The sequence below is a fragment of the Rana temporaria genome, chromosome 2 (assembly GCF_905171775.1).
Source record: "Rana temporaria chromosome 2, aRanTem1.1, whole genome shotgun sequence".
In the NCBI taxonomy this organism is placed as follows: Eukaryota; Metazoa; Chordata; class Amphibia; order Anura; family Ranidae; genus Rana; species Rana temporaria.
In genome coordinates, this window is record NC_053490.1 from 519,016,657 (window position 1) to 519,036,145 (window position 19,489).

Below are 19,489 nucleotides of genomic sequence, written 5' to 3' on the forward strand. Positions count from 1 at the left end.
TTGCTCCAAAGTACGCCGCAAGGACTTATTGGTTTCGACGTGAACGTAAATTACGTCCAGCCCCATTCACGGACGACTTACGCAAACGACGTAAAATGTTCAAAATTTGACGCGGGAACGACGGCCATACTTAACATTGGCTACGCCACCTAGGGGGCAGCTTTATCTTTACGCCGGCGTACCTCTTACAGAAACGGCGTATCTTTACTGCGACGGGCGCACGTACGTTCGTGAATCGGCGTATCTAGTCATTTGCATATTCTACGCCGAACTCAACGGAAGCGGCACCTAGCGGCCAGCGTAAATATTTCACCCTAAGATACGACGGCGTAGGAGACTTACGCCGCTCGTATCTTAGCCTAATTTAAGCGTATCTGGTTTCCAGAATACGCTTAAATTTAGGACGGCGTAGATTCAGAGTTACGTCGGAGTATCTACTGATACGCCGGCGTAAAGCTACCTGAATCTAGCCCAGTGTATATTTACAGGTTTTTACATTCAAGTTAAGATACATCTTCAAAATGTGGGGCCAAATCCTCAAAAGGGATACGCAGGCGGAACTGCTGTTCAGCCAGCGTATCCCTGTGCCTATCTTTGGAACTGATCCTCAGAAGCAGTTTTCCAAAGATAGGCAGAAGATCTGACATCTGTAAGACACTTACACTGTCAGATACCGCATCCGCCGCTGGGGGCATTTCTCATTGAAATGCCGCTTTGCGTATGCAAATGAGGACTTACGGAGATCCACAAAGCTTTTCAGCTTTGTGTTTTTTGCGTAAGTTTACGTTTGCATACGTAAAATTAGTTCTGCTTTTACAAAGTGTAAACTAGTAACACCTTGTAAAAACAGATCTTTTTTTCGATCGCCGCGTTTTTTTTAAATTTTGAATTTTTTTACCCGGCGCGTAACTTTTTTTTTACCCGACGCAACTTTATTGTCCCGTCGCAATCCACAAAGACCGACGTAATGTAATTTCGCGCGCTGCCCGTCGGGAAAATGACGTCACGAGCATGCGCAGTACGGCCGGCGCGGGAGCGCGCCTCATTTAAATTGTCATCGCCCCCTGCAGAAGAGGACCGCCTTGCGCCGGAGACATTTAAGTTACACGGCCTGAAATTTCTAGGTAAGTGCTTTGTGGATCGGGCACTTAGGTAGAAATTTTAAGTCAGTGTAACTTAAATGGGAAAAGATAAGTTAGGCAGGATTTTTGAGGATTTGGCCCGTGGTGCCTGTATAATTTTACAATAGGGGAAGCTTCATTTTTTTCCCAAAAGGCGTCATACAAGGATTCACCAGTATGAATTTTTTTAGCACTGCAGACAGCAATACTGTATAGAACTCTTGGATGCAACAACTGAAAAAGGGTGACAGGTCCTCACAATTATTTATTTTTTACTAGACTTTAACCTTAGTATTGTACTGAATACATAAATGCTGCAGAGTAGAGCTGACCTGATGAAAGGGATTATTTTAGATACAATGTTAGAGGCGCACAAAGCACAATATAAATAGTCCTTTGGTATAAATACATTAAATATGAATATTTGACATGTCTAAAAACCCTCAACATGTGCATTTTAGCTTTGCTCTATTTTATAGCTCTTTGGTTTTTAATGCTCTTATTGTGCAATAACAATACACTGCACTCAGTTTAATGATCTGCAAATTATAAATACTCAATACGCGTAACTAAAAAAAAACTAATTCTGTCCCCTCTCTGCATAAGCCGGGCAGAAAATCAGACTTACCTTTCCGATGTCAGGGGGGAGGCTGGCTGAGCTCTCTTAGCGACCAAGAGAAGTCTTACCTTGAGTTGGCACCGATCACTTGGACTTTGGTTGGTCAAAGGTTGATTTAAAAGATGATCTATTTAACTCTACTCTAGTGGATAACCTGCAATTTATATCCACTCTGGATTGGCTCATGCTACATTTTTCTTTTCTGTTATATTTTATAATCATTTGCTATTTATGATTGTATAGGAGAAGTTGTTACAAAGCCGCTCCCCTGGATTTTAACCGCTTTAGCCCCCCTTCCTGACCAGAGCACTTTTTTTGCGATACGGCCTTTAACTAACAATTGCGCGGTCATGCGATGCTGTACCCAAACAAAATTTACGTCCCTTTGTTCCCACAAATAGAGCTTTCTTTTGGTGGTAGTTGATCACCTCTGCGGTTTTTATTTTTTGCGCTATAAACAAAAAAGGATAAAAAAAAAAAAAAAAAACAATGGGCTAGATTTAGTTATGGTGGCGCAGCGTATCGTATTTACACTACGCCGCCGTAAGTTAGAGAGGCAAGTGCTGTATTCACAAAGCACTTGCCTTCTAAGTTACGGCGGTGTAGCGTAAATGGGGCCGGCGTAAGCGGGCGTAATTCAAATGTGGATGAGGGGGCTTGTTTTATGTTAATTCTTGGTGACCCAGAATGCATGCGCCGTCCGTGTACATATCCCAGTGTGCATTGCTCCAAAGTACGCCGCAAGGACGTATTGGTTTTGACGTGAACGTAAATTACGTCCAGCCCTATTCGCGAACGACTTACGCAAACGACGTAAAAAATTCAAATTTCGACACGGGAACGATGGCCATACTTAACATTGCGTGCGCCACCTAATAGCAGGAGTAACCTTACCCCGAAAAAGCCTAACGTAAACGTCGTAAAAAAAATAGCGCCGGGCGTACGTAAATTTGTGAATCGGCGTATCTAGGTCATTTGCATATTCTACGCCGAAAATGACGGAAGCGCCACCTAGCGGCCAGCGTAAATATGCACCCTAAGATACGACGGTGTAAGAGACTTACGCCAGTCGCATCTTAGGCTAATGTCGGCGTATCCTGCTTTCTGAATACAGAAAAAAGATACGCCGGCGCAGCTTTAAATTTAAGCGGCGTATCTATAGATACGCCGGCGTAATTCATTGCTAAATCTAGCCCAATATTTTTAACTTTTTGGTATCATAAACATCCCCAAAAACGATTTATTTTTCAATTTTGGACATTACAGTATGTACTCTTCTACATATTTTTGGTAAAAAAAAATCGCAATAAGCATTTATTAATTGTAGGGCTGTGGAAATTAACTATTAATTCCTCGATTAATCTTACATTTTTGATCGATCAAAATTCTTTTGATTGGCACTCACCTCTCCGCCGTCTTCCGGTGCCTTCAGGGAGTTCCGTCGGAGATCTGGTGACGTCACGGACACTGGCGGGGCTTGCTGTGTCCATCTGAAGGGCTCCTTTGCTGTGCCTTCATATCTGCATGCCGGCGGGACCTCACTATCTGCCACACGCAAGGGCTGTTACACTTCCCTCTATCACTTCCCTCTATCACTTCCCTCTATCAACCTGGGATTCTACAGTCATCCACTGGGAGTTGTGATAGTTCCCTTCACGAGACATCTACATGCCGACGGACTGATGTTAACCTCTCCTCATCTGGATTCAGCAGTGGTATCGTTGTACACATTTTTATACCAGTATCATACTTAGCTACATGTTTTTATGACTTCTTTTGGTACCGTTTGGTATTACTCGCTCCATTTTTACAGTTTATGTAGCTACATCTCCAGTGCAATATTTATTTTGTTACCTACTTGAAGACTATAAAAGTTTATTTAAAAGATGATCTATTTAACTCTACTCTAGTGGATAACCTGCAATTTATATCCACTCTGGATTGGATCATGCTACATTTTTATTTTCTGTTATATTTTATAATCATTTGCTATTTATGATTATATAAGGGCTCAGGGTATGTTTTAACAGTTCGCTGTCTAAAAAAATAAAAATCACTTCCATACCTTTGTTTAGTCTTCTGAACCAGGCACTTCCTGGTTTGAGTCCCGCGGGAGTGGGCGTGTCGCTTCGGCTGCGATCGCCGCAGTGATTCTTGGGAGCACAGCGTGAAGGCAACTGTGTAGTGTTGACGGCGCCGCTCAGTAATAATCCGCTCCGTGTGTCTGTAAAAGCTCAGCGGGGATCCTCCGTAAAATCCCCACTGAGCCGTCAGCTGACAGGGCGGTCCCCGCACACTGTGCAGGGACTGCCCTGTCTTTCCTCCGCTCTCCACTATGGGCGGATCGAATGAACACGGACCATATGTCCGTGTTCATCCGATCCGCCAGACGGAAGAAAAATAGGATTTTCTTCCGTCCGAAAAATCGGATCTTTACGGAGGCGGACGATTATGGGTTACAGCGGATGACACCCGCAATCACATAGGGACCAATGTATGTCCCGTTTTCATCCGCAAACGGATGGAGGAAAATGCGGACATACGCTCCGTACGTCTGAAAGGGCCCTTAGTGTAGCAATATGGTTACATTTAACCACTTCAGACCCGCGCTATTGACAAAAGACGTCAACAGCGCGGCTCTCAAAGTGCCGGGTGGACCTCTTTGGACGTCTTTTTAAAAGCATTACCCGCGCGCGCCACTGGGTGGCGTGCATCGGGTAAACACTGTCCCGGCGCATCGCTGAAGAGCCAATGCGTGTACCTGGCAGCCGCGATGTCTGCCGGGTACACGTGATCGTCGGGAACACAGCAGGGACGTGGAGCTCTGTGTGTAAACACAGAGCTCCACGTGCTGTCAGAGGAGAGGAGACCGATCTGTGTCCCTTGTACATAGGGACACAGCATCGGTCACCTCCCCCAGTCAGCCCCCACACAGTTAGAACACACCCAGGGAATACATTTAACCCCTTCCTCACCCCCTAGTGTTAACCCCTTCCCTGTCAGTCACATTTATACAGTAATTAGTGCATTTTTATAGCACTGATCGCTATATAAATGTGAATGGTCCCAAAATTGTGTCAAAAGTGTCCGATATGTCCGCCGCAATATCGCAGTCCCAATAAAAATCGCAGATCGTCGCCATTACTAGTAAAAAAAAAAAAAAAAAATCATAATTCTGTCCCCTATTTTGTAGGCGCTATAACTTTTGCGCAAACCAGTCGCTTATTGCGATTTTTTTTTCTTTTTACAAAAATACGTAGAAAAATACGTATCGGCCTTAACTGAGAAAAAAAATAGTTTTTTTTTTTTTGTTTTTTTTTTTTTTAAATGGGATATTTATTATAGCAACAAGTAAATAATATATATATATTTTTTAAATTGTCGCTCCTTTTTTGTTTATAGCGCAAAAAATAAAAACTGCAGAGGTGATCAAATACCACCAAAATAAACCTCTACTTGTGGGGAAAAAAGGACGTCAATTTTGTTTGGGAGCCACGTCGCACGACCGCGCAATTGTCAGTTAAAGCGACGCAGTGCCGGAAGCTGAAATTTCGCCTAGGCACGAAGGGGGTTTATGTACCCAGTAAGCAAGGGGTTAATGAAGGTACAACATTTAGCAACTATTGCTACACTTAGAGGCGTCTCTCTTCTCTTTTATACACTGTAAAAAAATGCTTTGATATACAAGTGCTTTGGATTACAAGCATGTTTCTGGAACGAATTATGCTCGCAAACCAAGGTTTTACTGTATAAATTACTTAACAATCATACAAAATTATTTACAAAAATGTCCAATACTGTACTATAGTGCAGTCCATGATCATTAATAGGAGCATTAAAAAAATTAACCATATTCTTACCGTGAAAAGTCCATCAATCCAAACACAAACCATGCACCAATTTCTCATTAAAAATATATACAATAATATTAGTCAGGTGTTCTTTTTAGGCAATCACAAACTTATTGGGCCAGATTCACAAAAGAGATACGACGACGTATCTCCTGATACGCCGTCGTATCTCTGAGATACGATTGTCGTATCTATGCGCCTGATTCATAGAATCAGGTTACGCATAGATAGCCCTAAGATCGGACAGGTGTAAGTGACTTACACCGTCGGATCTTAGGCTGCAATTCTAGGCCGGCCGCTAGGTGGCGATTCCATTGCGGTCGGCGTAGAATATGCAAATGACTAGTTACGCCGATACACGAACGTCCGCTTTGCCCTTTAAACTAAAGCTGCCCTCTAGGTGGTCTAACCAATGTTAAGTATGGCCGTCGTTCCCGCGTCGAAATTTGAAATTTCACGTCGTTTGCGTAAGTCGTCCGTGAATGGCGCTGGACGCCATTTACGTTAACGTCGAAACCAATGACGTCCTTGCGACGTCATTTAGCGCAATGCACGTTGGGAAATTTTAGGGACGGAGCATGCGCAGTACATTCGGCGCGGGAACGCGCCTAATTTAAATGGTCCCCGCCCCATTTGAATTGGGGGGGCTTGCGCCGGGCGGATTTACGCTACGCCGCCGCAAGTTTACAGGCAAGTGCTTTGTGAATCAAGCACTTACGCTGAAAACTTGCGGCGGTGTAACGTAAATGTAATACGTTATGCCGCCGCAGCGTAGGGCGATTCTACGTGAATCTGGCCCATTGTGTCTTCTATCAGCACCCTTGTGTAGCCAATGAATGCTTACTCTCAGATGTTGACCTCTTAAATAAAGCCCACATCGGATAACATCATCTGCCCTTATTGGTGCCAACTCACTGGATGGAGGAAAAACCAGCGATCCCTTCCCTATGGTCAGTCCACCTCCTCCTGACTTTCCCTCAGATAGTTCATAAACACTCACAAATAAAAAGAAGAAATACTGTATCTAGTGCTCTCTGTACACAGTATATCCCTATTTATTGTAAAACACAAAATTGTACTCACATTTTGCCAACTTGAAAACAAAACAAGTACGCGAAGCAGCTGGCACCCACACTGGATTCATCAGCCTGTGGTAAACATCGTCCTTCCGACAGGTGACTTGAGACTCTCTACTCACCAGCTTTACGCGTTACGTCCCGGGGGACGTTCTCAGAAGCTCCTAAAGCTTTGCTAATGAAGCCTATTGTGTACTGGCCACAAACTATGGGCTCAAATTATAAAGCTAACACACCAGGCTAAGGTTTCCTTATTTTTAAAAATGACAGCTATTTTCATGTTAAAGCCAAAACATTTGGAAATCATGGTTACATGGCTAAAAATAAATATCCGTGTCTTAAATTTGGAGCTAAACCTATTAAAAAAGAACCCATTGAGAACAGGTAGTAGCTTTATTGTAAAAGAAAAATTCTTTGTCTCTTCTGCAATGAAATAAACGTACCTGCCTGTTTGCAGTCTTCTTCAAAACGTCCATATGTGCAGCTCAGGATGGTGCCCATGTGTTGGGGTGAATAAACTCCTGCCAATGCAACAGAGCTAGATTATCCTGTGCCTGGCAATCAAGTTGGCCGAAGACCCTGCATTCAGGAGAGAAGATGCTGGACACGCCTCACGGATGTCAGATTGTTGAAAGGGAAGCTAATTGTGGAGTTTTCTTCTCCTTTAAGGCTTTGTAAATTGGCCTTATAAGCTGATCCCAGTGGCCCAGATTCAAAGAGATCTGCGCTATATTTGCGGAGGCGCAGGGCAACTATTTTGCCGTGCGCCCACGCAAATATTTTGCGCTGCCCTCGATTCACGGAGCAGTAGCTCTGTAAATTGCGAGGGCGTGCCGGCAAAATTGCCCGGCGTAAGCGCGCGCAATGTAAATGATCCCGCCGAATCATTTAAATTAGGCGCGCTCCCGCGCCGAGCGTAGAGCGCATGCTCCGTCGGGACACTTTCCCGACGTGCATTGCGGCAAATGACGTCGCAAGGACGTCATTTGCTTCAAAGTGAACGTGAATGGCGTCCAGCGCCATTCACGAATCACTTACGCAAACTACGTGAAATTCAAATTTCACGTCGCGGGAACGGCGGCTATACTTTAGCATTGGCTGCCCCTACTATTAGAAGGGGCAGCCTTACGCTAAAGATGCCGTACGGAAACTCCGTACCTTGCGTACGCAGGGCCCGCGCAACATTGTGAATCGGCGTAAGTATGCAATTTGCATACTATACGCTGACCACAATGGGAGCGCCCCCTAGCGGTCAACGCAAGAATGCAGCCTAAAATCTGCGTGGCATAAGAGCCTTATGCCACGCAGATTTTAGGCTGCAGTCGGCGTAACAAGTTCTCTGAATCAGGAGAACTCGTTACGCCGGCGCAAGTCAGCAATTGCGCTGCGTAACCTATGGTTACGCAGGCGCAATTGCTTCTTGAATCTGGGCCAGTGTTGCCAACCTACCAGATTGAAATTTACTGACACAACACCCAAAATGTACTGGCACAGCTAAGTTTTTACTGGCAATTCCAAAAGTTACAAAATTACAGTTTTAAGTGCAAATTCCAGTATTTATGCTACAAATAAGTACAAGATGCAAGTAGCAATGCGATTTAACCACTTAAGGACCGCCTAACGCCGATATACGTCGGCAGAATGGCACGGCTAGGCACAATCACGTATCTGTACGTGATTGTATAATGCCCAGCCGTGGGTCGCGGGCGTGCGCCCGCGACCCGGTCCAAAGCTCCGTGACCGCGGATACGGGACTCGCGGACCCGATCGCAGCTGGAGTCCCTCGATCGGTCCCCGGAGCTGAAGAACGGGGAGAGCTGTGTGTAAACACAGCTTCCCCGTTCTTCACTGTGGCGCTGTCATCGACCGTGTGTTCCCTTATATAGGGAATCGCAATCGATGACGTCACACCTACAGCCACACTCCCCTACAGTTAGAAACACAGATGAGGTCACACATAACCCCATCAGCGCCCCCTTGTGGTTAACTCCCAAACTGCAATTGTCATTTTCACAATAAACAATGCAATTTAAATGCATTTTTTGCTGTGAAAATGACAATGGTCCCAAAAATGTGTCAAAATTGTCCGAAGTGTCCGCCATAATGTCGCAGTCACGAAAAAAATCGCTGATCGCCGCCATTAGTAGTAAAAAAAAAAAAATATTATAAAAATGCAATAAAACTTTCACCTATTTTGTAAACGCTATAAATGTTGCGCAAACCAACCGATAAACGCTTATTGCGATTTTTTTTACCAAAAATAGGTAGAAGAATACGTATCGGCCTAAACTGAGGAAAAAAAACGTTTTTTTATATATTTTGGGGGATATTTATTATAGCAACAAGTAAAAAATATTGAATTTTTTTCAAAATTGTCGCTCTATTTTTGATTATAGCGCAAAAAATAAAAACTGCAGAGGTGATCAAATACCACCAAAAGAAAGCTCTATTTGTGGGGAAAAAAGGACGCCAATTTTGTTTGGGAGCCAAGCCGCACGACCGCGCAATCGTCAGTTAAAGCGACGCAGTGCTGAATCGCAAAAAGCTGCATTTTGGTCCGGGTCTTAAGTGACTCTCCTGAGTCACAGTGACAGTCTCTCTCCATGCCAGGTGGTCCCTTCAGTCAGGTCCGATCCTAGGGTCACAGGCGCCTGGGTGCAGAAATATTTCTGGCGCCCCCACATGGGCGTGGTCATTTTACTAACTCCTCCCCTTTACAAATGTTTCTATGGCAATGACTCAACCACAGAGATGCTCCCCCACAAAGTCTTCATTACCCTGGGATCCTTACATGATCTCTTAACCACTTAAGCCCCGGACCTTTAGGCAGCTAAATGCCCAGGCCAGGTTTTGCGATTCGGCACTGCGTCGCTTTAACAGACAATTGCGCGGTCGTGCGACGTGGCTCAGAAACAAAATTGGCGTCCTTTTTTCCCCACAAATAGAGCTTTCTTTTGGTGGTATTTGATAACATGCGGTTTTTATTTTTTGCGCTATAAACAAAAATAGAGCGACAATTTTGAAAAAAATGCAATATTTTTTACTTTTTGCAATAATAAATATCCCCCAAAAACATATATAACATTTATTTTTCCCTCAGTTTAGGCCGATACATATTCTTCTACCTATTTTTGGTAAAAAAAATCGCAATAAGCGTTTATCGATTGGTTTGCGCAAAATTTATAGCGTTTACAAAATAGGGGATCTTTTTATTGCATTTTTATTAATTTTTTTTTTTTTTAATACTAATGGCGTCAATCAGCGATTTTTTTCGTGACTGCGACATTATGGCGGACACATCGGACAATTTTGACACATTTTTGGGACCATTGTCATTTTCACAGCAAAAAATGCATTTAAATTGCATTCTTTATTGTGAAAATGACAGTTGCAGTTTGGGAGTTAACCACAGGGGGCGCTGAACGTGTTAGGCTTCACCTAGTGTGTGTTTACAACAGTAGGGGGGTGTGACTGTAGGTCTGATGTCATCGATTGTGTCTCCCCTATAAAAGGGATCACTCGATCGATGCGCCGCCACAGTGAAGCACGGGGAAGCCGTGTTTACATACGGCTCTCCCCGTTCTTCAGCTCCGGGGAGCGATCGCGACGGAGCGGCTATAAACGAATAGCCACGCCATCATCCTGGATCGCTCCCCGAGGTAAGCCGCCCGCCGCACGCAGCGGAGGGGGTCCTGATCGGACCCCCGACCCGCGGAAAGGCAAGGACGTATATATACGCCCATCTGCCTGTCCGTGCCATTTTGCGGACGTAAATAGTCGTGCGGCGGGCGTTAAGTGGTTAACAATAAACAAAATACAGGAAGAGAAGCAGAGTACTTTATTGGGACCTGGAGGGGGGCCTCTCTGATGGACACAGAGAGGGCTTCTGTTTGAGAGTCTGTTAGAAAGAGCCCCCAGACATACTACAGACATGATACAGGAGATGGTGAGAGACTGCAGACATAGTACAGGAGATGGTCAGAAAATGCAGACATAGTACAGGAGATGGTCAGAAAATGCAGACATAGTACAGGAGATGGTCAGAGATTGCAGACATAGTACAGGAGATGGTCAGAGACTGCAGACATTGTACAGGAGATGATCAGAGACTGCAGACATTGTACGGGAGACGGACAGAGACTGCAGATGTAGAAAAGGAGATGATCAGAGACTGCAGACATTGTACAGGAGACGGTCAGAGACTGCAGACGTAGTAAAGGAGATGATCAGAGACTGCAGACATAGTACAGGAGATGGTCAGAGACACATCAGTTCTGGACGAACAATCACCTATGCTCAGAACATTAGTTCTGGACGGACACAAACAAGGAGAGAAGGAGGGAGGGGAGAACTCTGCCACTTCAGCGCCCCCACCTCTGCAGGCGCCTGGGTGCAAAGCACCCTGTGCACCCTGCCTAGGATCGGCCCTGCCTTCAGTCCCCTCCAGTCCAACCAGCACTGACAGTGCCGCTCCTGGCTTGCCTTACTCCCATCCTGCAGACCCACACACAAGGCACCGGCCGCCCGCTCAGCTCCCTTGCACCATGACATCACACGACAGGCTCAGACACTGCCTCCATCAGACCCATCCCCCCACCGGCACCGCCCAAACACACTGTAGCAGGCACTTGGATAGTCTCAGCCGGCTCCGGATCCGAGCTGCCTATGCACAGTTCCGAGCCAAGTGTCACAACCATATTTTTTACTGGCAACCTTTTCCTCTTACTGCCATTTACTAGCAGGAGAAAAGTGCCCATTTTTTACTGGCTGCCAGTAAAAATACTGGTGGTTGGCAACACTGGCTGGTCCTCCTCAATCTCATTTTGCTCCGTAAGTTTGATACCTTTTGCTTCGCATGTAAAAGGTCACCAGCCCGATACTAGAGGGTAGGGCAAAAGTAACCGTGTTGTCCTTGTTCAGAAGTTACAAAGGTAAGTGTCTAAAAAAATGCTCTTACCTTCATTCTAGCAATGCCATGTCTGCAAGATATTTGGTTGCCACTGAAATCTTTGCCCAATTTTTTTCTGATTTTGGTGTCTTCAGCCATCTTGATTGTCCTGTAGGTGGGGTCTTAGTTAGGTACCCTGTCTGGTAGGAAACACACACAATGTGATGCACTGAGGTATTTCTATATAAATCCTTGACATGTTAACCACTTCCATACCGGGCACTTACGCACCTTCCCGCCCAAGCCAATTTTCAGCTTTCAGCACTGTCGCACTTTGAATGGCAATTGCGCAGTCATGTGACACTGTACCCAAACAAAATTGGCGTCCTTTTTTCCCCACAAATAGAGCTTTCTTTTGGTGGTATTTGATCACCTCTGCGATTTTTTTTTTGCGCAACAACTAAAAAAAGACTGAAAATTTTGAAAAAAAATTACGTTTTTTATTTTTTCTGTACATTTTTTTGTAAATAAGTACGTTTTCTCTTTCAATTACGGGCACTGATATGGCGGCACTGATGGGCACCGATGAGATGGCACTGATGGACATCGATGAGGTAGTACTGACGGGCACAGATGAGGTGGCACTGATTGGCAGCGCTGGTATGCGGCACACATAGGCGGCACTGATGGGCACACATAGGCGGCACTGATAGGCACTCATGGGCGGCACTGATGGGCACTCATGGGCGGCACTCATGGGCGGCACTGATGGGCACTCATGGGCGGCACTGGGCACTCATAGGCGGCACAGATGGGCACTCATGGGCGGCACTGATGGATACTTACGGGTGGCACAGATGGGCACTGATAGGTGGGCACTGGGCATGGATGGGCACTGTGGGGTGGCACTGATGGACACTGTGGGGCGGCACTGATTTACCCATGTGTGCCAATCAGTGCCCATTTGTGAGCACTGATTGGCATCTTTTTTATTTTTTTTATGCTGTTTTTTTTTTGCTCAGACTTTTTTTTTCTTTTTTTTTGTCCCTTTTTTTTTTGCCCACCCTGGTGCTCCAGGGTGGGCATCCCTGGTGGTCCAGTGTGGCGATCCGAGGGGGGGCTGCAATGATAAACAATCAGCGCGAACCCCCCCCTGTCAGGAGAGCCGCCAATCGGCTCTCCTCTACTCGCGTCTGTCAGACGCGAGTGAGGAAGAGCCATCAACGGCTCTTCCTGTTTACATTGTGATCAGCCGTGATTGGACACGGCTGATCACGTGGTAAAGAGTCTCCGTGAGAGACTCTTTACCGAGATCGGTGTTGCGGGGTGTCAGACTGACACCCTTCAACAACGATCGCCGCGATGCGCGCCCCCGGGGGCGCGCAGCGGCTCAGAATCCTGAGGACGTCATATGACGTCCAGTCAGAATTAGACAACCACTTTGCCGCCGTCAATCTGTCATTGGCGGGCGGAAAGTGGTTAAAGACCGATCCTAGTGACACTTTACCCACTAACAACCATACCTCAACCCCCTTATACCTTACCCCACAAACCCCAATTATACAAAGGACCACGTTGTGGAGTAAAATTGGCCTTCCGGCCTTCTTTATTTAACCAATATAAAAATTAACATAAATAACCGTTTCAATTACTTTTAAATAACTATATACACATTTTCCAACACTTGGTGGTCTAGAGGACCACCCCTCTCAACTTGGACACTGGGACAACAATTATTACCTAGGTCTCAGTCGCGAGACACCGACTCAGAGGCAGTATAACCGTCCGCAGTGACCTAACACTTAACCCCTTCCTGGTTAACCCACGTCAACCGAAAGGCACCCAATAACCCCCATACCACGTATGGGTACAACCTTTTTCTACCCCAACTTCCAGACTTTTCTCGTCTTACAGAGACCCAAAACCGCCCGCTAGAAAGCCTAAAACCAGGGAGGGTGGGTGGGCAGCTTCTTCCTCTGAGTTGAAAATGGAGGAGTGACAAAAACGTCACTTCCTCCAGGCCAGACACCTCTGCCGCCCCCACCCCTCTCACAGCCAACCCCTGCCCTACATCTAGAGGAGCCTATCACCACGACCAGTCCCTCCCTGTCATGCCGCCCCTCCCCCAAACTTTGTTTGCTCCTTCCCTTTCTGAACAGTCTTCTTTCTACAACACATAATTGAATATTCTCATTGTATATCAAAATATGTAACCGGAAGACATCTGCAGTTACAGGGAGTAGTGTTCCTTGGTGGAATACCGTAGGAGTAATTTGAGCAAACTACACTAGCTCCATGCAACTGGGCCAGACACCAGAGAGGAGTTATAAAAAGGCAGCCTTCCCTGAGCTTTCCCTACTCGACTGGAACCTCTCCTCGCGCTAAACATTGTCCCTCACAAGCAGGTTCCTTTCAATGTAAGACTAGTCTCACATTGAAAGTAGTGAGCAGACATCTTCCCTATAAGAAGACACAATGGTAATAAAACAGGCAGGAACTAGAATTTACATGCTGGTGTCATCTCTGAACCATTAATTCAGCCCAAGAAGTGATTGTAGACACTAGATAATGCCTGAACACAAACGGCACCATACTTCTGGAAAGAACAGCAGACAAGGCCCCCCTCCATACAGTATTATTAGAAGACCCCGATGCTTCCCTCCCCCGCTCACCAGGATCCGTTTAAAGAGCCCTTTTTTCTAATTGGGCGGGAGGCTGACGCTCGGCATGTCGCGGCCGTTGCTCGCCCCCTCCAGTCGGACTCGCCGTTCTGCTCCCTCGTCCGGTTCCCCTCGTGCTGTGGCCCGATTCCTCCTCCCCATGGTAGTCGGTGTGACTACTAGTCTGCTGTGCTGCTGGCCTGTCGGCGGGCGGGCGGCCTCCTCCTGGCGGCTCCGGACTGTGAGGGAGGGAGGAGGAGGGGAGAGGGAGCCGGCGGCCATCCATTGGATTCAAAAGCCGCGCCTCCTTCTCAGGCTGTTCCGTGATAGGCGGAACAGTCATTTTCCCAGCAGAGCCTCTGTTTAGTGTTCAGCCTATCGCGGATGTCCTCACATCCGAGGCCGAGGCTGAGGATGAGAAGGCATCCGTGATAGGCTGAACACTAAACAGAGGCTCTGCTGGGAAAATTAGTGTTCCGCCTATCACAGACGGAACAGTCAGAGGGGGAGGCGCGCTTTTTTAATAATGGATGGCCGACGGGCGGCTGAGTGACAGGTAGGTGTAATTACGGTAACGCCGCCCAAGTGATGGGAACGGCGTTGCCGTGAGGGGAAGAGTAATCTGGTAGATTACTCGTTACCCTCAAAAGGGGCTGCGTTAGGTAATGGCGTTTATTTAAACGCCGTTACTTACAACACTGGTTATGAGGACAGAGAGGGATCCAGTGCAGACAGGGGACACAGGGGGATGCATGGGGGGGGGGGGGAGGACACTGCTGCTGGGGGTTCTACTTCGGGGCCACCATCCATTCCTTTACCCATCCTCTCTTCTCCTCCTCAAATTGCCAGCTCCGGGGAGAAGATGATGCCACGCAGAGGAGGGTAGGCAGAGCATTTGTCTCTGCCTCCGTCACTGTTACCCTACCCTACGTGTAACCGGTCTGGCCAGTCATCGGCCATCATGGGGTTGCCTGTCAATCCTCTCCCCAGGCCAAGTAGCAATATTAGCAATTGCTGTGCCGGAGGCTATATTAGTGCAGGAGGCAGCCGCAGTAGGATGGGTGGGAGTTTTTTCGTGCAGGGGGAGGCTTTTTGCCGCCCCTCCCCCATGGCGCCTATGGCACGTGCCATGGCTGCCATACCCTAGATACACCACTGGTTCTGTGACCAGTGCCACAACTTCTCCTCTCAAGGCATTGGATGGAATCTCTAATGCCCTGTACACACGATCGATTTTCCCGTCGGAATAAACTCAGATGTTTTTTTCCGACAGAATCCCCCTCAAGCTGTCTTGCATACACACGGTCACACTAAAATCCGACCGTCAAGAACGCGGTGACGTAAAACACTACGACAAGCCAAGAAAATTAACTTCTATGCTTCCGAGCATGCGTCAAATTGTTTCCGAGCATGCATGGTTTTTAGTCCGTCGGAATTGCATCCAGGTGAACGGAAATTCAGAAAAAAATATTTTTCATCGGAAAAATTGAGAACATGTTCTCTATCTAATTCCGTCTGAATTTTCGAGGGAAAAATTCCGATGGGGCATACACACGGACGGAATATCAGATGAAAAGCTTCCGTCTGACTTTTTCTGTTGGAAATTACGCTCGTGTGTACAAGGCATAAGGGTCCAATTGCCCTACAAAATCTCCGCTTTCCATGCAGCGATGGCACAAGACCACCTACAGGTGGAAAGACTAACTGCACCTGCACCTGCCTACAGTCCGGCCAGTATGCTCTAACTCATGGGTGCTCAGCCTGTGGTCCTCCAGCTGTTGCGGAACTGTAAATGTAGGGCCAGATTCACAGAAAAAGTACGCCGGAGTATCTACTTTCAAATTTGCCGCGTCGTATCTTTATTTTGAATTCACAAACAAAGATACAATGGCATTTGGCTAAGATCCGTCAGGCGTACGGCTTCGTACGCCTTCGGATCTTAGGATGCAATACTTCGGCGCCCGCTGGGTGGAGTTCGCGTCGTTTTCCGCATCGGGTATGCTAATTAGCTGTTTAGGGCGATCCACAAAGGTACGCGCGTTAGTCGCATTATCTTACGTCATCGCTAGTCGGCTTTTCCCGTCTTAAAGTTGCGATTGCTATTTAGGTGGTGTAAAATTAGACAGCCCATGTTAAAGTATGGCCGTCGTTCCCCTGTCAAATTTCAATTTTTTTTTTTTTTTGCGTAAGTCGTCTGGGAATTCGAAAAGTACGTAACGCACGTCGCCGTTCAAAACATTACGTCGGGGCGACGTCATTTCGCGCAAAGCACGGCGGGAAATTTCAAAACGGAGCATGCGCAGTACTTTTGGCGCGGGAACGCGCCTAATTTAAATGATACACGCCCCATTTGAATTAGGCGCTGAAAACTTGCGGCGGTGTAACGTAAATGGGAAACGTTACGCCGTCGGATTTCTACATGAATCTGGCCCGTAGTCTTTACCTCTCCTGTAATCAGTAGAGCTGCTTATGATTGCTCCAGTTTATTCTGAGTTCCACGGGCTATGGGTTTAGCTGCTCCCCCCTGTTTTCTGGATGGTTCTGGAAAGTAGTGGGCTAGGAGAGTTAAATCTACAGTATGGATATTTATGTGGCCCCAGCCAATCCCTGGGGGAGGGTGCCCAGTTGGTGGCTTGGAATGAGCATCAATTGTCTAAAGCCTGGAGCTGCCCTGTTCTTGTCCAGGAGGAGGAGTTCCCAGACTGAAGGGCTAATGCCCTTCTGGTCAGCCCAATTTGTGCTTTTTCATTTTGCTCAACGAGGTCCCAGCTGTTCTAGTGAACTCTGCTGGAGCTGACTGAGGGACTTCTTTTTGTGATCTGATCTGAGGAATTCTCTGATGTGTCTGGCAGATATTGGAAGAAGGCATCCAACTATCCAAGGATATTAGTGAGTATAGACCGGTGTGTGAGACTCCTGCACCTCTGTGCGGCTGCTAGCCCTCTTGCACCAGAGTCAGCTTGTCCTTAACCAATTGCCTACCACTGTATTGTCATATGACGGCCGCAGGAACCCTTTGTCCCTCCGGGCGGCCGTCATATGACATCCTCTGCTTTCCGACATTGTGGAGAGCGTGCGCTTGCTCGCCGCATCACTGGAGACCCGATGCGCGTACCCAGAGGCCGCGATGTCTGCCAGGCACCCGCGATTGCTCATCACAGAGCAGGGACGTGGATCGGTGTATGTAAACACACAGGGCCAGATTCACAGTACAAGTACGCCGGCGTATCTACTGATACTCCGGCGTACTTTAAAATTACCCGCCTCGTATCTTTAGTTTGAATCCTCAAACCAAGAGACGACGGCTTTTGGCTTCGATCCCACAGGCGTAAGGCTTCGTACGTCTTCGGATCGTAGGTGCAATACTTTGGCGCCCGCTGGGTGGAGTTTGCGTCGTTTTCCGCGTCGGGTATGCTAATTAGCTGTTTACGGCGTTTCACAAAGGTACGCGTGGCCGTCGCATTCTCTTACGTCGTCGCTTGTCGGCTTTTCCCAGCGTATAGTTAAAGCTGCTGGGCCAGATTCACAGTACAAGTATGCCGGCGTATCTACTGATACTCCGGCGTACTTTAAAATTACCCGCGTCGTATCTTTAGTTTGAATCCTCAAACCAAGAGACGACGGCTTTTGGCTTCCATCCGACAGGCGTACGGCTTCGTACGCCTTCGGATCGTAGGTGTAATACTTCGGCGCCCGCTGGGTGGAGTTTGCGTCGTTTTCCGCGTCGGGTATGCTAATTAGCTGTTTACGGCGATTCTTGAAGGTACGCGCGGCCGTCGCATTCTCTTACGTCGTCTCTAGTCGGCTTTTCCTGGCGCATAGTTAAAGCTGCTATTTCTTGGCTTATATTTAGACTTGCCATGTTAAAGTATGGCCGTCGTTCCCGCGTCGAATTTTAATTATTTTTTTTTTTTCGCGTAAGTCGCCCGTGAATAGGAAAGGACGTAACGCACGTCGCTGTTCAAAAAAATGACGTTGGTGCAACGTCATTTTGCGCAAAGCACGGCGAGAAATTTCAAAACGGAGCATGCGCAGTACGTTCGGCACGGGAACGCGCCTAATTTAAATGATACAAGCCCCATTTGAATTAGGCGGGCTTGCGCCGGACGGATTTACGCTACGCCGCCGCAAGTTTACAGGCAAGTGCTTTGTGAATCAAGCACTTGCCCGTAAAACTTGCGGCGGTGTAACGTAAATGCAATACGTTACGCCGCCGGAATTCTACCTGAATCTGGCCCACAGATCCACGTTCTACATGGGTAGAGGAGAACTGATCGTGTGTTCCTATATTGCAGGGATATGCAATTAGCAGACCTGCAGCTGTTGCAGAACTACAAGTCCCATGAGGCATAGCGAGACTCTGACAGCCACAAGCATGACACCCATCAGCAGAAGCATGATGGGACTTTGAGGTTTTGCAACAGCTGGAGGTCCGCTAATTACATATCCCTGCTATATAGGAACAACGATCGGTCTCCTCCCCTCATCAGTCCCCTCCCCCCACAGTTAGAATCACTCTCTAGGACACACATTTAACCCCTTGATCGCCCCCTAGTGTTAACCCCTTCCCTGCCAGTGACATTTATACAGTAATCAGTGCATTTTTATAGCACTGATCGCTTTATAAATGTCAATGGTCCCAAATAAGTGTCGAAAGTGTCCGATATGTCTGCTGCAATGTCACAGTCACAATAAAAATCGCAGCTCGTCGCTATTAGTAGTAAAAAATATAATAATAATAAAAATGCCATAATTCTATCCCCTATTTTGTAGACACTATAACTTTTGCCCAAACCAATCAATATACGTTTATTGCGATTTGTTTTATGTAGAAGAGTACATATCGGCCTAAACTGAGAAAAAATGTATTTATTTTTTTTAACAAATTGGGATATATTTTTTCAAAATTGTTGGTCTTTCTGGCCCAGATTCTTAAAGGACTTACGACGGCGCAGCGCCATGTACGCCGTCGTAAGTCCTAATCTGACCCGTTGTATCTATGCGACTGATTCTTAGAATCAGTTACGCATAGATATCCATTAGATCCGACAGGCGTAAGTCTCTTACGCCGTCGGATCTTAATTGCATTTTTTTTTGGACTGCTAGGTGGCGCTTCCGTCGAAATCTGCGTCCAGTATGCAAATTAGCTAGATACACGAATTCCCGAACGTACGCGCGGCCGACGCAGTAAAGTTACGACGTTTACGTTAGGCTTTTCCCGGTGTAAAGTTGCCCCTGCTATATGAGGCACAGCCAATGTTAAGTATGGCCGTC

General features: G+C 46.8%; 1 protein-coding gene across 2 annotated transcripts in view; it reads right to left on the reverse strand.

Moving 5' to 3' along the window:
• PDZK1 (PDZ domain containing 1) overlaps positions 1 to 1,848 on the reverse strand; it is a 49,436-nt gene extending 47,588 nt beyond the window's left edge. Inside the window, exon 1 of one of the 2 annotated variants that reach the window (XM_040339058.1) lies at positions 1,750 to 1,848. The gene's annotated coding sequence lies outside the window, so the exon portion shown is untranslated. The remainder of the gene's footprint in view (positions 1 to 1,749) is intronic. The other variant, XM_040339061.1, reaches the window with a different exon arrangement.
• Between the last annotated feature and the right edge of the window lie 17,641 nt (positions 1,849 to 19,489).